Here is a 12837-nt window from a genome sequence, read left to right as displayed (position 1 = left end):
TTCTCTCCTTCCCTTCACCTGGCTTTTTGGACAGGTTTGTCAGCCACCATCAACCCTTCTCCATGGTGGGGGTTATGTATGTTAGTGCATGGCACGTCACAAGGCTGAGAGCTGCCCTGGAAGCAGGACTCCAACCCACGAGCCCCTAGGGAGAGCATGGTGAGCGCAGGGTTTCAGCTGTTAGAGAGATTAAGGAAGTAGTAAAATCTGCTAATGCAATAATAGTAATTAATAGCAATAATGGGTGCTTTTAATGTATTTTGGCATGATTTATTAGGCAGAGAGTGCTGTACGAGAGCAGAGACTTTTCAGGCAAGAATAAAAAGGCAAGGTGACTGGGCCCCAAAGTGCACATCTGGGCGTGATTTGGAGGGGCAATTTATTGGTACCATAAATGACGGCTTTTTCAAGCAGCTTGTTTTGGTGCCTATGTGGGAATACATGATTTAAGGTTGTGTTCAGCAGTACTTACTCTCCAGGTGGGGCTCCTAGGATGTTCCTCAGGGCAGAGAACAGCCGTGGCTGGGCTGCTGTGAGCACGTCTTGACGAGGCACGGGACATGCTTTCAGTCATGCATGGCATTCCCTGTCTCTCCAGTCCCTGTGTGGTCTCCTAAAGTCTGTACTATTGCAGATGGGTCTGCACCCTGGACAGGATCAGGGGAAGCCTCTCCCCTGCTTCAGTGCCGTTTGCCGGGGCTGGTGCCTCTCAAAGGCAGCCACACAGCTCTGCAGCCCTCTCTCTCTCTTCCTACTCTGGTAGCATGAGGGCATGTGGCCCCAGCTCTGATCTGGCCAAATCTGTCAGACCATCGGGAGGGGTTACTTCTACTCCTAGGAAAAAAATGGTTTTTTCAGGGATGAAATGTGAAAGGCAAGGAAGAAGAGCGTCCTTTGCAGCACTTAGTTGATGTTTTCATTGATCTTAGTGATTTTGTGTCAGCACAGTGGCAGGAGTTGGCCTCTGTGCTCAAGTCTTGCCTGGGTGAGTGGACATCTCTCAGTGGGTTTTATTACTATTATTATTATAATAGAGCCTGCAGCATATTAAGAGCCTGCCAGGATACAGCACTCCCTTTCTCAAGGCTTCAGCCATGTCAGAGTGTGACAGGCAGTAGCAGCAAGTCACAGAGGTGAGAGTGCCAAGGACTTGTCTGCATCACGTAGGCAGGGGCAGGGGGATCTGCTCATCATCAGGTGTGCCCCCTGTGTGGCATGCGAAGGATAGGTGAGCTTCAAACAGGGCAGCAGGAAAACTCAAGGAGAATGATGACAGCAGATGCTAGGCTGAAGGGCAAAATAAATTAAAGCAAACAAACCAGAAAAACAGTCCTTAAAAGCACTGGACTTGCCTTGGAGGTGATCACTGCCTCGGTGTGCAAGGAGGATGCAGGAGGGCAGTGTGGTAAGGGGACAGGAAGGATCCGCAGCCGCACGGCAGAGGCTGGACTTTCATTAGGGTTCATCAAGCACCTTTTAATGAACGGCCAAACTCCGGGGGTCAGATGAAACAGTAGGCGAGGTGTAAATGAGAAGGAAGCTGAGGGGAGTGAGTAGAACGGCAAGGGCACTGTGGCTGTGCAATACCAGGAGCAGGAGAGCCTCAGGTGGGGGATGCAATTAAAGAGCTGAGCCAAAGCCAAGAAGCTGAGTCTCTGGCTTGCACCAAGCTGCTTGCAGAGTCCCCATCCCAGGCGCTCTGGGATTTTTAATTTACCAAGGCAGAGAGACCCCCATCTGTGGGCTGGGACAGGCTCAGGAGGTTCCTCTGCCCTAGCAGGTCTGTCCTTATCGGGGAACGTGCTGCAGGGCTTGCTGAACTTTCCCTGGAAAAGGGGAAACCCCCTGAATATGAACTTTCATTTTGAAGGGTCCACATGTACTGGACTTAGAGCAAGGTATTTCAAAAATGGGGTGTGGGAGATGCATCTGTGTGAGGAGGCAGCTGCAAAGGGCTGACACTCTGGTACCTTGGAGCAGCAGCTCTTCTGACATCATATGTTCATCTCTGTGTGGGTTTTTGCTGACTGGTATGATATATGCATACAAAGTATTTTGTTATTGTTATTATTACCCAAAGTTATGGATCAGCTTGAGAAACTCAAATGCAGTAAATCACTGGGACTGGGGTATAGGATTAGTCTCAGGGCTCTGAAGTAAATAATGCATGAAATATACTGACAGCAGTGTCTGATGGGATCCTTATAAACAGCATCTCTAACGAATGCAGAACTGCTAATATTGCAGGGTTGGTTTTGGGGAAAAAATGCTGAAATTTCTCCGCACTCAGGTAAAATTATGCAGATCGGGATGCACTGCCCCTTCTTTGCCCCTGAGAATCAGGGTGTGATTTTAGAAGAGGAATGACGGTTGAGAGGGTTAAGAACAGGATGGCAGCTCCATATCCAGCTCTGGTGTGGCCTTCATGAGCAAGCTGCTCTCCCTTCTCCTTCCCTGTTTGCAAGGTGAAGGTGCTTAAAGGCTGTCTCCAGCCTGCTCTGCCTTCACCCTGGTGTAGAATGCTTTGAGATCCTCAGAGAGGGAGTGCTCCAGGCGTGCTAAGTACTATTATTATTTTTTTAATAATCGAAGGACATCCTGGGAATTACAGATCTATGAGCTCTCTTTCAGTTCCAGCCAAACTGATTGTGAAGCTAATTAAAGACAGACTAGTACAACGTTTGGGTAAGTATAACATGACAGGGTCAATCCAGTATGGCTTCTGGAAAAGAAAATTCTGCCTTTTTGTGCTACAAGTGGGTTTTGTTGGTTTTTGTTGGGGGTTTTTTTGAGTTTTTGTGTTGGTTTTTTTTTTTTAAGTTCAATAAAATAAGATAAAGGTGATCCCCAGCAGACATAATGTACTTTGATTTTCATAAAGCCTTTGATAAGGCCTTTCACACAAAATTTTGAAGGGAAATAAATAGCCATGGGCAAAGGGGCAAGATCTTGTCATGGTTTAAAACCCAGTGGATTGTTAATTAGCAAAGAATAGTTTATCTTTTGCGTGGAGAGAAGTTAATAATGGGAGTCAGTACACACTGTGGAGGTGTTTAGGCTCCCCTGTGTTACGTGGCTGGTGTGTTGGTACTTTGCTGATGACTCTGTTTGGCTGGTGAGAAATGCATCAGGGCTGTTAAAAGCCATAGGAGATGTTAAGAGCAGGCCCACCCCATCACATCCTCTGCAGGCTTGCTGCACAAGTCATGGAGAGCCAGCGGGACCCACTCCCAGGGCTTGGCCTGGCTGCTCTGGGGTCTCCTCCCTGGGGCTGGGTCCTCGCCCTGCCCCAGCATCCCTCGCCATTTTGCCAACCAAAGGCAGGCTCAGGCTGCCACTTCCGTGAGTCAGCAGGATTTAAAGGCACCATGGGGACAGGGCAGCAGGATGACAGATGAGCTATAACGTGGATGAGCGTAGGGTAATGCAGACTGCAAAAATAGTCTCCACTTCATCTGTACAGTGATGAGTGCTGAGCTCCCAGGCTCCTTGGAGGGAAGAGATTGGGAGTCATGGTGAGTAACTCGATAAAAGCTTCTTCAGTGGGTTGCGTCAATTCCAAAAGCGTGGAGGATGCTTGGTTGCCTTTAAGGGACAGGGAAACAATAGGAAATACGTTATAAAAAATGACATTATCTTGAACACTGGATACACCCTCATTTATGACACGATGTCGAATTACCAGAGGACCACGAAGCATGGTTAGTATAATCCTGCGAGATTTACCTACAAGGAGTCAGTCAGTTGGACTGAACAGGGCTTTTTCATTTTAGAAAGCTCACAAAATTGCCATTCCTCCTCTCCAGCAGTTCTCCCATCTTCCGTCTTGCCGCCATGCCCTCTACTGTCCCTGAGCTTGCACTGCCTCTGCTTGCTCCTGGCCCACTCCAATGGGAGATGGCAAGCACCTGCCATCCACAGCCTCCCCGAAGAGATACACTAAAGGCTTATAACTGAGTTATTTACACTAATGAAGCATGTGGTGAAAACTGATCAGTCCCTCCTTTTTCTGTCCTCCTGTAATACTAGAACAAGAGGTCACTTGGAGATGCTAATGGTGGCTTAATTTAGATCACATGAAAGGAGACACTTTTTCACACAGCAGGTAGTTGGTCTGTGAAATCCACACTGCCTCCCGAGGTCAGAGAGTCAAATGCTGCAGAAGGATTTGTACAAGTTTCTAGGTAATTTTTTGAACAATAGAAACTATTGTTACTGAGGATGCAGTAGCACCTGAGGGACCCCCATCAAGAGAGACCCCCTCTGCATAGCCCAGTGCCTGCCCAAAGCACGAGCCAGCCTGACCTGGGTTGCTTTAGTCTCCATAGCCAAAGAAAGGTGATGTTCCTTTGGTTGGATGCTGGAGGGGTGATGGTGAAAGGGCCACACCCCAGCTCAAGCCCTCTGTATTGCACTTTCCCTGCACCAGCTCTGTCACCCCAACATCAAGATAGTAGTTCCCTTCCCCTGGCGTCATGAGAGCTCTGCTTTACAGCTATAAATCAGAGCTGTTCCCTCTGATTTTAAAAGGGGGAGGAGAGGACAGAAAGCCCACAGCTGCCTTTATCTGTGAGTCGTCTTCCCATGATCTGCAGTGTTCTGGGTGAAGCTTGGGTGAGCTGCCTTGGGATAGAGCCTCATCTGCACTTCTGACCCTTTTCCTGGATCTCTTCAGCACCATGTCTTTGGTCTGGTGGCTTCGCCACTCCTGCACTCAGTTCTTGGCACACTCCTGTCTTCCCATGCATTGCCTATGGCATTGCAAGCTACTTAGCAAGTCTGACTGGACATGGGTATTGGTGGATTTCCCCTGTGGGCAGAGTAGGCCTGTGGATTACGATAGCATTGAAGAGCCATAAACTTGTAAAGGTGTCTAAATTTACCAGGATAGAACAAAGTGTAACAGAACAGGGAAAAATAATTTCAAAGCCATCCCTGTCTCTGTACCCACGTTTATCTGACCTGCAGTCCTAGAAAGGTCTTTAGCCCCAGGAGGCTTGGGACTAAATCTGTTGTTACTGTTTTTCCTTCTGTTGATAAATCCGGCTCAAGTTGCTCGATTCCAATTTTGACAAGAGGGGCTGTCCAGGCTCAGAGTAGAGAGCTTTGCAGGGGATTGAGCAAGAGCACCAGCTCTCCTTGCATTGTTTTTTGACTCTTTACTGCAAAATGGCTGTAAGGAATAGGCTTTTGAGTGTGTTCCCTTGTAGCTAGTTCCAGAATCAACTCAGTATGTGAACAGTAAAAGTGATCATAATCCACTTGAGGGATGGTCTTCAGAAACTCTCACAGGCATCTCTCATTCTAGCATCATTGCAACAGCTCTCCAAATATCCCACCTGTTTTTCTCCTTGCTGTTTGTTACTGCCTTGGTAGCTGGCTATGTTTAAATATGTCAACCTGTGGTTTTTTTCCCATCTTCTTGTTTCCTGTGTTCCTCTTAACAAGCAGCTTGCAACAGAACAAACAAACAAGGCAGGAGTGCTCCAGGCAAAAGGGGTGTTTTGTGTTTGATTTGAATACATACATATTTTTCTTGGTTAAAACTTGTGATACCCATCAAACACATGCAGGAAGGCTGTGAATAAGACCCTTCTCTTTCTTCCTTTCTGACACACATACTGTCTAATATGAGCACCTTCTCATTTTCACTCTCGCTGTCTGATTCTCTGTGAAGCGCAGTTTCTCTCGTATCCTTGCACATGTCTGATAGTCTCATCCTCACTCCTGCTCTGTCACGTACACAAAACACCTTCTCATCTCAGCAGACCCCGGCACTCTCACAGACATAAGCACACGTGCACAGCCACCCACACACTCACAAAGGCTTTATTATTGAGGGGGAAAATTGCTCTCAAATGTGGGACTGGATATAATTATGGCAGAGATGGGGAGAGATGGGAGCAAGACAGGGCTGGGAAATTGTATGGTCTCTTTGCCCTTTAGAGACGTGAATCACTACTCAGGTAGAGGGAAGAACATGGCCCCAGAGTCCTCATCCCATCTGCTATGCACAGACAAGCACCAAGTGTCACGTATTCACATCCACTCACAGGCAGACTCTTACTGCTCTCCCCTAAAGTTTCTCAGTTGCCCTTTCTCATGCATCCTTCCCTCTCCTTTTTGACTGTCAGGTCCTGATCACATCACTGTCACAGTTGCTATGATATCAGCATTTTCTGACAGGTGTATATGTTTCTGTCACTCCCAGCAAAGCTCTTTAGCACCCAGTCTGCTGCCGGATCTGAGCCAGGGTAGCACTACTGGAAAGCACGGCCAACAGTATCTCATAGTGCTGCATACGGAAGATTAGAATCCTGATAGAACTGACTGCGTGTTTTCAAAAAAGGCCTTAAAACCAGGGGTTTTTTTTATGAAGAGTGAGGTTCGCTGCTGTTCAGAAAAGGGAGGAACACTTTGGGCATTTCTCTTGTGAACGCCCAGAGGTCTTTTTCCTCATCCTTTGAGGCAGGCTCTGTATGTGGCTTCCTGGATTGGGCTACTGCCTGGGGGGGCACTAATTTCAAAAATCACGTACAACCCCCAAGCTTCCAGTGGAGCCCGAGGTGCTGAATGCTTCGTTCCCAGCTGCATGATGGGGATGGCCGTGTGGCCTCTCCTGACAAGGGGTAATGAAAACACATCATCTGCCACAATGGGGGCCACAGACGTGCTTCAGAGCAAGTCAGTGCAGGCCCTTTGTTCAGGAAATGGCCGCACGCCTCTGCAGGGGCTGTGAGAATCTCAGAGCGCGCACAATTTGGAAGAAATTTCAGGTTTTCCAATTACTGTAGCAGTGGCTGGTAACCTTCCAGCAAAGAGGCGCTGGAGCACAGTGTTCCCATGGCTCCTGCTGGGCTCAGCCGGTGTTTGTGTTTGAACTGGCACCAGGAAAGCTAGGAAGCGAAGAGATTATTAATAGGGAGCGCAAGGAAGAGGAAAGGTGTTTAAACAGTTCCCACTTTGCATGTCTAATTTGGGAGCTACCCTTCTGTAGTTCCCCAAATGAGTGCCCAAATCCAACGGCAGACTTCTCAGAAGCATAACTCATTAAGCTTTAGCACACCGTAAGATAAGGACCTTGCTTGCATAAGGCCATCAAGCACTGATATTGACTCTCCAGGACGTTTTTAAGACTATTTATATCACAATAAAGCCACTTTATTAGTGTCATCAATCAAGAGAGACCTCATTTTGGCCTGGAAATGATTCTGCTTGAGTTTCTAGAAAGGAGAAGGGTGAGTAATTATGGGATGCATTATCTTCAATCGCATTTGAAATCTCCTAATTGAAACCACGTATGAGTGCAGTTTATTGCTTATTAAATAGATGGTAGGGCCATTGCTAATGTACCTATGGTAAATACAACCTTCCAGTTACCAGAGTGGTAAAGACTGGTTTTTCAGTAGATAACATGTCTATGGCAGGAGCTGTCCCTGTCCACATCTGGGCTAGCAGCTGGTTCCTGGCACATGCTTTAAACTGAAGCTTATGCCCTACACTGGGCTGGTACTGAGCTCGTGATACTTGGCATCTGAGGTTCAACTCTGCTGCCAGCTACCAGCCGATCCCACTGGCAACATCAGGTGTCTTGACAGGGTGTATCTGCTCCTGCAGTGGCTCTGGGGTCTGTATGGGTGTGGCAGAGAGCTGTTAACTGAGTCTTGGTCAAGGAGCGTGGTAAAGCTTTCTGGCTCCCAGCACATGCAGAGCTGGAGTCGCTGTCAAAGAGGAGAAGGGATCAGGTGTTTGCAGCTCTCCTCCAGGGTTTTGCTGGCCCCTGTTCTGTTTTTCTGCTATCAGCTCAGGGAAAGGGAGCAGACTTGCAGAAGCAGTGGTTACTCAGGTAAGGAGAGTGTAGCTTAACATTGCCTGTGGGGGCCTCTGAGACTGAGTAATGGCAGGGCTTGAAAGCTGTTACAGATATTTGATAATTAATTGGCTGGGAAATCAGTTTATTTTAACGACTCCAGTTAAATAAAGAAGAGAGCTAAAAGGGCTGCACTTTCCTGCAGTGCTAAACTACTTTCAGGGACAGAGAAAGCCCATTATGTCTGCTTTTATGCCAACAGGGACTTTCTTGTGAAGGCTCTTCTGAAGGGTGGTTGAAATCTTTATCTCCCCTGAATCCCAGCAGTTTCAGTTTTAGACAGGAAAGGCTGAAGGGTGGTTTATTACTAAGGATCCATCAGGCAGAGGGGACAGGGGAGTGGAGCTGCTGCTGTAACCTCATGCGTCACCTCTGGCCAGATACTTACTGCAGAGTGGTTCCAGTTGTGGTTTATCACCATTTTATACTGCTCTAGTGGGAGCAATGCATGTAGCTCGGTTAACCTCACTTGTCTTTCCGAGCACTGGCTGATCACACACATACACACACACAAGGTGGAGAGAAGACCCATAACAGTCTAATGTATACGAGTACTTTCACATGCTTTCCCTGCCTCTTGGTGGCTGTCCAGGACCAACTCTCTTTTCCTGGCCTAAGGAAGAAACAGTAAGTGTAAGATCAGAGAGAGGTTGGTTGCAGGTCCATTTGAGTTAGGGCTCTCTTATTTTCCATCTTATGGAAGGTATCATTGCTGTTCACTGGGCAGAACTGTTCCTTGAAGAAAAACAATGTGCACCCTGGTCCTGTCCAAAGAAAGAGGACTTGACTGGGTTTTCAGAGCAAAAGTTTTGGAGCATCCTATTGTTTTGACCTTTATATTCCTCTATAGGAAGACATTTTGTGTGGGACAGTGATATTAGAGACCTCAGCATCAATGCTGAAAGATCAGAATTGGATCTATTCTTTGTTGCAGATTGTGCTTTGGATGTGAACTTACGTCTTAAGCCAGTGTATCTTGTCCTAAGGGTTGTACAACAAGTGTGGATGTATGAACAGCATTCCAAATGCAGTCATATTTGTCAGAGTCTGCAAAGAGCCTGCAACACCATCTGTTTTAGCGAGTGGATAAGAGATTAAACTGTAGGAATCACGAGATCTGTACAATATATCAGAGCAGGCCAGACAATCACAGCACATCTTATTTTTTTGGAAGCTAAGAATAACATCCTTTCATTTAGTGTTTAATGTCAAAATTAACTAACGTTCTACTCCTGTCTCAAAAATCCCAAACTGTTCTTACTGCCCCCAGTGCTGCCCTACTGCAGATTCAAATTCAGTGCAGATCACCCTGTCCCCCACGAGTGAAAATTTAAAAGACCTAAAACCAAAAAATAAGCCCTTCAGTCTTGTGGAGGTACAGCAGAACCTCTCTTCTGCTACCCTGTGGCCCTTTGAATTGAGCATCTTCACAACAGGATTTAGGCCTAGGTTGTCCCCCCAGCAAGGGGGTGAGGTCCTGTGTAAAGGTCACTCCGTGCACAAACGCTGGGGATGCACAGCCATCCATCAGGTGGGCATGATGTCATCCCCTTTCTGTGGATGATGAGAGCCTACCTTTAGCCAAGTGTAAACTCAGGGCAGGCTACAAATCCTCATCTTTAAAACATTCCCTGGATGTGAAACCTCCTGCCAGCTGGAGCTTCTTTTAGCTGAGCAGACTGAAGTGCTGTATTTAATGAATTCATTTAGAGTCTGGTGCAAGGAAGAAGGGCTGATCCTCACCTAGAGTAAATCTAGGCTTCCCCATTTACTTCAGTGGTGCCCTGTTGGCCCCTGATTTATGCCAGCTGAAGTCGCAGTTTGGCATCTCTCCGTATGGTACTGGACTTCTGGAAATTATTTAGAGCAAGTGACTTGTCAGAAGAACAGATACAGAAATCCAGTCTCAGACCACTCAAAACCCAAGTGCGCAGCCTTAGACCCAGCTGTGTAAGAAATTAAACTACCAGTAAGACAGCTGTCCAGAAGGGAGCTCCACGGGGAAATGGTTTATCTGTACTGCGGATAAGCTGTGCACAGGGGAGAGGTTTCGTTATGCAGAAGGCTCTTGGGAGAAGAGGCAGGGATGTCAGTGGATCCAGATAAGATACCCCTGGGTAAATGCATCCAGTAGGATTAAGCAACACTGTCTTCACTAAGAAATGAAAAGGGTTTATGTTCTGTGTTCCAGCCAACTTGTGCAGTTTGTTTTGCCAGTGCCAGAAGCCTGCAGGTGAGAAGGTGCAGATGCCCGCCGAGCAGTCCCTGTGGTTATGCCTGCACTGAAGTCATTAGCCAGGCTGGAGTTCAGGCTCCAGAGAACAGACTCAAATGATCCAAGGTGGTTGCTTTCAAACCCTGGGGAGGAGGAGCTTCATCCAGTCCTATCTGCTGTGGTTACATATCCCTGGGCAGATCCCAATTAGAGAGAAGAACATGGTCTCTTGCAGTAGTGCCAAGATGGATGTGACTGGAGGAGGCACGTGGGTTTGTGAAGGCTGTTTTGCAGTCATCACTACCTTCTCTCGCTATCCTCATGCAACCAGTACACACCAAACCAAGTTTTATATGAGATAGGTCAGGTCTATCAGGTTTTGTTTCTGACAGTAAAATAGTTTCATTTTATGGCTTTGCACAACCTGTTTCTTTCCTTCTTCAATGTCTCTCTGTATGTGTAAAACAGGCATCATAACACTTCTTTTTCACAAAGACAAGAGTTTTAGTTTCACAGTGCTTAGTCTCTTTGACAAAAGCGCTACTTGCTGTTCAGCATGTGCTGAGATGCCTTGCAAGACCAAGTCCTGCAAGGGTCTCAGAGGAAAAACAACACAAGATATTAGTATGGTTAGTAGGATGGCAAGAAGATCTAGCTGTGGGAATTAATCCTGCCCCCTTTCTAAGAATTCATACCTTCCTCCCATTCTGTTTCTGACCATGAGGTTTCCAGCCACCTCCTGGTTTTCATATCAACAGCAGAAACTCCATCAAATATATCTTGACATTTCTTTTTTTCCACTCTTCCCTCTCTCCTCTATTTATTTATTTATAAACACGTCCTCCTCTGCAAGGCATATTGTGCATGTGGAGATAAAGGTAGGCTCAGATCAAAACTCTTGGGAGTTCTCCCTCACAGCGTCTTCTCTACCTTCCCTGCAAGTCTTTCAAATGCCTTGTTTCACAAGACCTGATGGTGGACAAAAGTGAGGTATTAGAGAAAGGCAAAATTTAGCAAAGCTGTAAAAAAGGAAAGGAAGTGGAGCTGAACATTGCCTTGCTGTTACAGCTTTGCTGTGGTTTCTGTGTAAAGGAATTCTTCAATATAGGATAAATACAGCAAGGGAGTCTGAAGTTTGCAGCACTTTATTATATGATTTTAAAACACCCATGGGACAGCTTTTCAAAAGTATGTCACTTTAGGCAGCAAGAGAAGTGGCTATATTGGTGAAGGAGCTCACTATGCCAAATGCTGTTTTGAAAATTTGGTTCCTGTGTGTTAGTTTGGGAGCTGGTAGGCCCCAAAGTACTTGACAAATCTGGTTTTAATTTCAGTGCTAAGCACTTTAAAAAGTCAAGTCTCACTTGTGACTTTTAAGTGCCGGACAACTTTACTCACAGCACACTTGGGAATATAACCATATGCCAGTGTCTTTTGGAAATAACAACACTGTTAGTCTTTGTGTCAGTAGTTTTCAACCTGTCGATGTGTGACTTCTGGAAAATTCAGTTTATGAACACAAATCCAAACCTGTGCCAATTAACTGTAGTACAGTATGTAGAGGTCTAAGGTCTTGACAGGAAATATATAGCTGTATTTGAAGAGAAAATAGCTGAAAACATGGCTTCATCTGGAAGAAACTTGTGAGAGGAGTTGTCTTTTCCTGACATACTGATGAACTCTGTGAGGTAGGTGGTAAAGGTACTCTAAGACCAGGTCACTATAGTTTGTTCTCCCTGCAGCCCCTGTGAGTCTGATCCCCACAGAGCTTAAAACATCCTCTGGTCCTCATCCCAACTTTGTTTCAAACTTCTGCAAGATAGGGGCTTCCTTGCTTTCCTTGGGAGACTTTTCACAAGATTATCACTTGCAGATGACAAGAAGTTTTTCTTCCAAGTTGGAACAGACTTATTTCTCTTCTTTTTCTGACCTGTTACTCCTTTCTAGACCTCTACGCATCTTGCTAAATAATTCCTCTCTTCCCTCGGTACTTTCAGCTTTCAAAGAGGTATGGCTTGTCAACATGTCCCTTTTAAGTCCTCTCTTAGTCAAGTTATACATATTTAATGTTTTTAAGCTTCCCTTAGATGCTGATCCCTTTCCAGCCCTTGATGAATTTTGTTGTTGCTTGCCTCTGAATTCCCTCCAATTTCCCCATATCATTCTGGTAACAAGGTGCCTTGGATTGACTGTTCCAGTCCAGGTGCATTTGGTATTTGGTGGCAGTTGTTTTTGGATGGAATTTAAAAAAGAAGCAGCAAAGTCTCTTGAAGGGAATCTGCTTTGTGGTCTCCTCTCTGAGAGCATTATTTCACGATGGTATTTCGGGACTGGCTTTAGATATGGAAATGAGAGCATGTGTCTTGCTCAGAAGCTGTTCTCTGCTTTCAAGTGGGAGAGAGATGGAAAAGGGGAAGAGGGGTTAAGCTCCTCAAAGGCTTTGTCTACATTAGGCTTTTTTCTTCATATTTCCCAGTGTTGCTTGCACGGGTGTAGCTCAATCCACAGTGGCACTAATGACAGCTCTGGCACAGGCAAGGAAGCCAACATGTTTTGCTACACAGCATCTCCATAATCTCTACAAGCCCCGACTCCACCAGGAGTGCTGCAGCAGCAGGAGCTGGAGAAGGAAAAGGTCAGCTGTAAATAATAACTAGAGTGTTTGCACATCAAGAAGGTGTCCTTCATTGAAATGCAGCAGCTGGGAGTGAGCAGGCAGGATGGACCCTCTTTCTCATTCATCTCAAAATAC

At 46.2% G+C, this 12837-nt stretch overlaps 1 protein-coding gene across 3 annotated transcripts in view; it reads left to right on the top strand.

The window, feature by feature from the left end:
* Positions 1 to 12837, top strand: part of LSAMP (limbic system associated membrane protein) — a 1001416-nt gene that overhangs the window by 812658 nt on the left and 175921 nt on the right. The window lies entirely within an intron of this gene.

The sequence above is a fragment of the Myiozetetes cayanensis genome, unplaced genomic scaffold, assembly GCF_022539395.1.
Source record: "Myiozetetes cayanensis isolate MyiCay16 unplaced genomic scaffold, myiCay2020 scf5-8, whole genome shotgun sequence".
In the NCBI taxonomy this organism is placed as follows: domain Eukaryota; kingdom Metazoa; phylum Chordata; class Aves; order Passeriformes; family Tyrannidae; genus Myiozetetes; species Myiozetetes cayanensis.
The sequence above is the reverse complement of the archived record's forward strand: the minus strand, read 5'-3'. Positions and strand labels throughout refer to the sequence as shown.